Consider the following 6,749-nt stretch of genomic DNA (forward strand, 5'->3'; position numbering starts at 1 on the left):
CTGAGTGAAGTAGCTGTTTATGTCATAAAAATGTCTTCCTATCACTTCAGGGATTTTGCTTTTAAATTTTTGGTTTACAAATTTAGAAGGAATTCTCTCTTTATAAGTTTCTATCACTGAACACATCACCATCAAAAAGAATATTAGAATCCAGCATACAGATGATGAAGTAATAAAAGTGATCTTCATGCTTTATAAAACCATGAATCAGATTTGAATGAGGAATGCCTTCCACATCCTTGAAGGAAAAGCATTGGCTTGGGTTTTAAAGTGTTCTGAAAATGAAGTATTAAGAACCTATTTCTGTAAGCAAGATCAGACTTACTAAGCATGCCAGAACTAAGAGCTAATTCATAAACTCTATATATACCACTAAATAAGGAAATTGAGTAAGTACTGAATGGAACATTTTCCTTTTTTTAAGATCAGACTCCCTAATTCTGAAGTTTCGAATAAAGGCCTGTGCTTTCTAAAGTGAAAAAAAATTAACAAAGAGGCATGGTGTAGGTGGTGCAATTTGAGTTTATAATATCAAAACTGTAGAGTATTTTGTTGTTTCACAAATTCTCACTGACCACGTAGAGATGGGGAAACTTCAGTACCCAGACATGTGCTGGATACCTACATAGATGCTTCAATTCATTCTCAGAAGAAGATGGGATAAAAGTTATGAACAATATATATATATATACTTTATATATATATAAGACACTATTCTGGATAATCATCTGATTAAGAAGTTGTAGGCAAAATTCTTACATTGGAAGGGAGAGTAATTTTTAGGCACTGATGCCAGGAAATATCTGGGAGTTGGGACTTTTTAATGGGACCAACCATCCCAATTTGCCTGAGAGTCAGTGGGTTCCAGGCAATTGAGGACGAGTTGGTTGCTCTACTGGTGGCCTTGACTTCAAATGCATAATACAACTGACTCTGTCAGACAATATTTGACATGGATACAACCCAAACTTAGGAATGAAACTAAAACCCATTTCCACCAAACACACTTGCCCACCTCTGCAGAGAGAATTCTGGGATGAATGACATTTTAAAAGTATAATGAATAAGTCACTCTTGAAACTGAGGTCTTCCCCAAAAACTGTGGGTTGGAGCCTCCCAGCGTCCCCAAGGACTATTTTTAATGGAAGAAAACTTCTGGAATTTAAAGTCAGGCTTAACGTACCACTTTCACTTTGCTTCCCTGATCATGCTTATAATTAAGAGAAAAAATTTACAGAAGGACTGGCAACTTACATCCCTATACTCACCGGTCCATCCCATGAATTAAGACCAAGGCTTAGCAAATGTGCTGAGTGAGGAAGAACAATTACCAAGTTCATGGCTCCAGGTTCTGTTTACTCTGATATTGTCCAGGATAATCATTTATTTCCTGCTGCCTTCTAAGTTTTATGAAGCTGTTCAGAAAAGTTTCAGCCATGCTTTATGGCTGTGTGAACTGCCCGTGTCTCCATTTCACAACTTGATTCATTCTGATTAAATTGTTCGACTGTTAATGAGTTTTAGATTGCAGGATGGAGAGGCAAACAATTCAGAACATTAAGGCAGTAAAATATCTTAATATTTCACAAGTTCTCTCTGAAAACATAAAACAAAAGGCTCATTTCTGGAAGGAGAGACTGTAATAATTACTCTCTGTAAAAATAAATGTGCTTGGCTCCCTATACATTATCCAGGCAGCTGTGTAGGCACACTCACAGGTAGGGAGCCAGATGGTACATGGAAATCTCATAAATATCCATAGAAATTCTGATATTTTCAAGCCAATTGCAACAGACGAGATAACCATTTTGACATATTATTCCAAAGAATTTCTGGGGCTAGACAAAAAATTGATTCCTACTCAGCTTACTTCACAGTCTGATGAGTTTTGCGATCTGGAGGCAATGGTGCAGGGTGAGGTGCTGAAGGGTCTCAGGTACCGAGGGCTTTGGAGACGGATGGGAATTATGAATCTGGTGACCAAATACTGCTCTTCAAGCAGTTCAATACCCCTCCCTCTCCCTCCTCGCACCTCCTGTGGGTTCCTGGACCACCATCTGCTTCTCCTGTGATGCAGTATTGGTTTTGACAGTAACTGAGTAAAGATGCATGCACTGGCCTCCCCCTTTGAACATTTTTCCTTGGACCTGCCCCCTTCTGGTGACTGCCCCCCATACCCCACCGGGAGAAGAAACGTATAGCAGGTAGAGGCTATCAAAATGCTGAGGGTAGTGAGGCCTTGCCTTGGTCGCTTAAGCTCCGGAAAATTCAATTGTTTCATTTGTGAAATGGAAATTAAAACACATTATCAGCCTAAAGGCAAAAGCTCACATGGATTTCTTCATTCCTTCCAGCCTGGAAGCCACACCTGTAATATACACAAGACCTCATTTCAAACCAACTTTTGAGTGGAGAAGCTCTTCAAACTCAGGAAGAGAAGAGGAATTTGCATTTGGCCATGAAGACTCAAAAGGTCTTTGCACACATTTCTTAAGGGAAGGACATTTAGGAACCTGGAAAAGCTTATGCCATATAATCGCAGAATGTGAGGAGGAAGGCATCTCTGAGGCTGGCAAGGTTAAGGATACCATTTTGCAAATGAGAAAACTGAGGCCGGAGAAATCAAATGAGTCACCTGAATCTGGGACTAGCCAAGACAGATGCACCATTAAGGAACAGCTGTTGAGAGATGGAGCTCATAGCCAGATGCTCAGCCAGAGTGCTCTAGCTTCATCCAGTCCCCGCTGATCAGGTGGGCATTACTAACAGCATTTGACAAGTGAGAAATATTAATGGATTACTTCCCTTAGGCCGCAATCCTAGGAAATGGCAGAACTGAGACTAGAACTCAGGTTTTCTGGCTTCAGAGACAATGCTTACTCTACTCTGCGTCATCTTATGGAGAGAAAATTGTGAATGAATTTGTGCAAAGGAGGGTGTGAAGTGAAGAATATGCAGATGAAGACACCTCGGTGCATTCAGGTTTTGTTTCCATCACCACAGTCATTTGGGGCTGGTGGGACTCTACCTCTGTATTTCCCTTTCTTAAGACTCCCCTATTCCATCCCCAAAGAAAAAAACCCTAACTGACATGAGTTTTTAAGTTAAATTAATATAAATCAGTGTTGTGTTAAGAATTTGAAAGGTCTGTAAACTTAAAGTTAAATAAATTATAGTTAAAGCAAAGCTTTAAAAAAAAGAATTTGAAAGGTCTGGAAGCACCCTGAGTTTGCCCAAACCAGCTTTGGAAGTGGTGATATACAGCAGTGAAAGGCAGAGCAACTATTGGGTGAATTGCCATGGAGTCAGCAGCCAGGCCCCCAAATCCGAATTGGGACCCGAGTTATTGGGGTCTGCCTGCCAGCCTCCTGCATGCAGCAAAATGGCAACTGTCTGCTTTGCTATGTTCTCTACTGCCTCCCCATCAGCTGCAGCCTTCGATGGGCGCCAACTGCATTTCATCCATCACAAGTCCTCTTTGAGATATTTTCATTGTCTCTAGAAAGGACCTCAAATGCTTTTTAAAATCATGCTAACTGCCCAACACTCCGTAATGCATAATATTGCATTACCTTGCATTACATCAAATGTATAACATCACAACCTCTGACAGCATCTGTCCTGCCCTGAATTCTCAAGCATTCTTGGCCTTTGGGTTCAAAGTCATCTGACCCATGGTAGCCTACGGCTCACGGCATGCCATGCCCAACCACAGAATTCTCCCCCTGGTGGCATCCAAGATGGCAGACAGGGCAGCTTCAGAGATGTCTCAGGGACTGGGCTTTCAAAGGGACATCTCAGTTAAGAAAATACGAATAACAACAAACCCAAGGGCTGTATATAATTGTAGATACCCATTTCACCATAAATAAACAGTAAAATGGAAGAACTAAAATGGTTATGAGATATGTTCCCTTCATGCAGTGTCTGTGTGCTCCTGGAAATCTTTTTTTTTTTTTTCTTATTCCGGTAAAGTACAAGATATCTCAATAGCAACATAAACACTATATTATCTACTAGTTACTATAGCAACTGCTATTCATGTAATTTGCTCGTGCCTAAATTAAAGCTGCCTAGGGTAGCTTTAACTTGCATCTCTCACATATGACTTTTTTGTCGGTGTTTAATAAGAATTGTGTCTCTCAAATTGTAGGCAGCATGCTGTACCACTCTACCTTACTTGGAGCTGACTTTTGCCATTACCTGACTTTGTTTCCACTATTACTTTTAGGTATTCATCAAAGAGAGAACATGCTCTCTTAATGCTATATATATTCCGTGAGAGTGCAGGATGGGGTATGAAGGAGCAACAAGTTTTCCATCCGAAAAGAACATAAGCATCTGCCCCGCAATGAACTTCACTGCTCTGGAACTCGTCAATTCTTTTCTACCTCTTCATTCAACACAATGCGAAAGGCATAACCTGAAAAAGGGCGTGATGAAAAGAGGTACTGAGATCCACTAAAGGAAAAGGCACAATAGTTAATCATCTCTTCTCTGGAATCCTTCCTACAAAATAAACAAGTTGAGAAGTTCTTCAATTTTTGTGACTGTAAGCAATGTGGTGGATTAATGTTCCTAAATGCTAACACTGAATAAATGAATTCATTGTTAAGAAAGTTCTGGATGAGCCAGTAGCCAAGTACCATTAATTCCATTATTTACCCTTGTTTGTGTCTGCTCTGGGATACAGTTGGGAGAGGAACATTGCCATGAAGAAACCCATTAAGTACACGTACCTTTGTAAAATAATGCATTTCAAACTAAAGATTGACTATGCTTTTCTTAAAGGACCCAAAATTCTCAGTGGCCCTACCGAGATATGCAATAAGTTTCTCAGAAATCACGTTGGCACATAGCTGCTAAAAACTCTTCAGTGAATGTTTAAAGAAGATACATCCACCTGGAATTAAACCAGGATGGATTCCTTAGAAGAGCCATCAGGATCACTGTCTACCATGGTCACCCTCAGGACAGACAGTGAAAGTCTCTAAATGTCCCTTTGCAGGGCTTCAAAGAGCTCTGGATTCAGGTGGGGGAAACCTGTCTTTAATATTTTCGTTACTGCTCCCGATGCATTTCCAGTGTGGTTAATTCACATGCAGCATTTCACTAAATGGTATCCTCTTTGCAAATACTGTTTCATATTCTTTCTTTCTTTTTTCCTGTCAATCTTTATCTAAATCTGAGCGCATTTTGTGCTGGTTGTTCGCAGCAGTGTGGAAGCTTGGAAACATGGTCACAAAAGTACCACGTGCCTCTGGTCTGCAGCAAGCCTTTCTATTTGCTGGTTTAATCCTCCAGACTTCAGCCATTTCGCATTTGGTCTTTCACATCATCTCAGGCTAATCCGTCAAGCATTTTAGACAGCCAAGCCAATCTCCAATTGCTGAGGACTTTCCCACAAGCACCATGTCTGTTAATAAGATTTTCATTTGGAAAGATGCCAGGGCGTCCATGTTTTCTATCGTAAATAAATACTATGATTTAATAGCTTCAGGTTTTGTTTAATGTTAACGTCAACTATTTAAGAAAAAAAAAAAAAAAGGTCCTCAAATGCCTGGCCCGACAGTGAAATGCCCCACTGACAGCTATTTGCAAGGGTAATGTTGTGGAAAACAACATCCATCTTGGAAACAGTTTCATTAGCCCCATCTAGCTGACCTCTCCACATAATGTTGTCAAATGTGACGGGCATCAGATTATTGGGAATATGGAGATCAATAAATATGCAACACCGGCGCTTAGAATGCTTCTGGCATCGGAGCCACACAAATGCCATCTAACATGGCTCAGAGTCGCTGTCATCTGTCACACCAGCTAGCAAATAGACAAGCTTAAGGGGAAGGCTGTCCGTAATGGTAAAATATATGGGTGAAGATGAATTAGACAGGCACTGTGTAGTCAGAGTTCTGATGCATGAAGGTTCCAAATGAAAAACACTAGGCAAACACGCCGGAGCAGCAGCCTGCCTTCTTAGGGGAATCGATGCAAATTCTTGCCGCACGGTCAAAAGCTGCTCCATGGTCCTGCTTCTGTGTTTTTGATGTCAGCTGCCAAGGGAGTTTTGTCTGCATCTGGGATGCTTGCTAGAAACTTGGAGTCTCCTGAGTGCATTTCTGTACACCACGAGGGAGCCAGATCACCCATTCCCCCCAAATTCCTGTGCGTGTGAACCGCACGATGTCGTTCTGTGCGATAGCAGCCCAAGGCCAAAGAAAGTGCCTGCATTGTCCAATTACTTTAGCCTCAAATGCCTACAACTTTGGGTCCACAAAAGAACAACCTGGTTGAACTGCTAAAGGAAACTTCCACCCCAGCTGGTGGTCATCAAATTGCCCAGATAATCAGACCTTTGGGAACCACTTCTGTTGACAACGTCTGCATCAAGCCACCCCCTTCTAAGATCCCTACCTGCCGCCTGCCCAGTCGGCCGCAAGCCGACTGCCACTGCCCAACATTTGTACCTATCACTACCTGAAGATCCCTTGCTCTGTCCTCAGTAGTGTTTTCCAGATTCCCCAGAACAGGCATCCCTGTTCATAAACCCTCTTCCCCCTCCAAAAAGTGCTTGAGTCCAGCCACATCCATCATTAAATTAAAGCAACTTAAAGAAAAGCAAATTCTTGAAACAGCAAGCACAGAGGATGTAAGCCACACGTATGCATATATCCAGACACCCAGTGCCGGAACAAACACGTTCCTCAAACCCGAGTAATGTCGATGACCAATGATGACCAGCATGCTTC

The sequence above is a fragment of the Eubalaena glacialis genome, chromosome 1 (assembly GCF_028564815.1).
Source record: "Eubalaena glacialis isolate mEubGla1 chromosome 1, mEubGla1.1.hap2.+ XY, whole genome shotgun sequence".
In the NCBI taxonomy this organism is placed as follows: Eukaryota; Metazoa; Chordata; class Mammalia; order Artiodactyla; family Balaenidae; genus Eubalaena; species Eubalaena glacialis.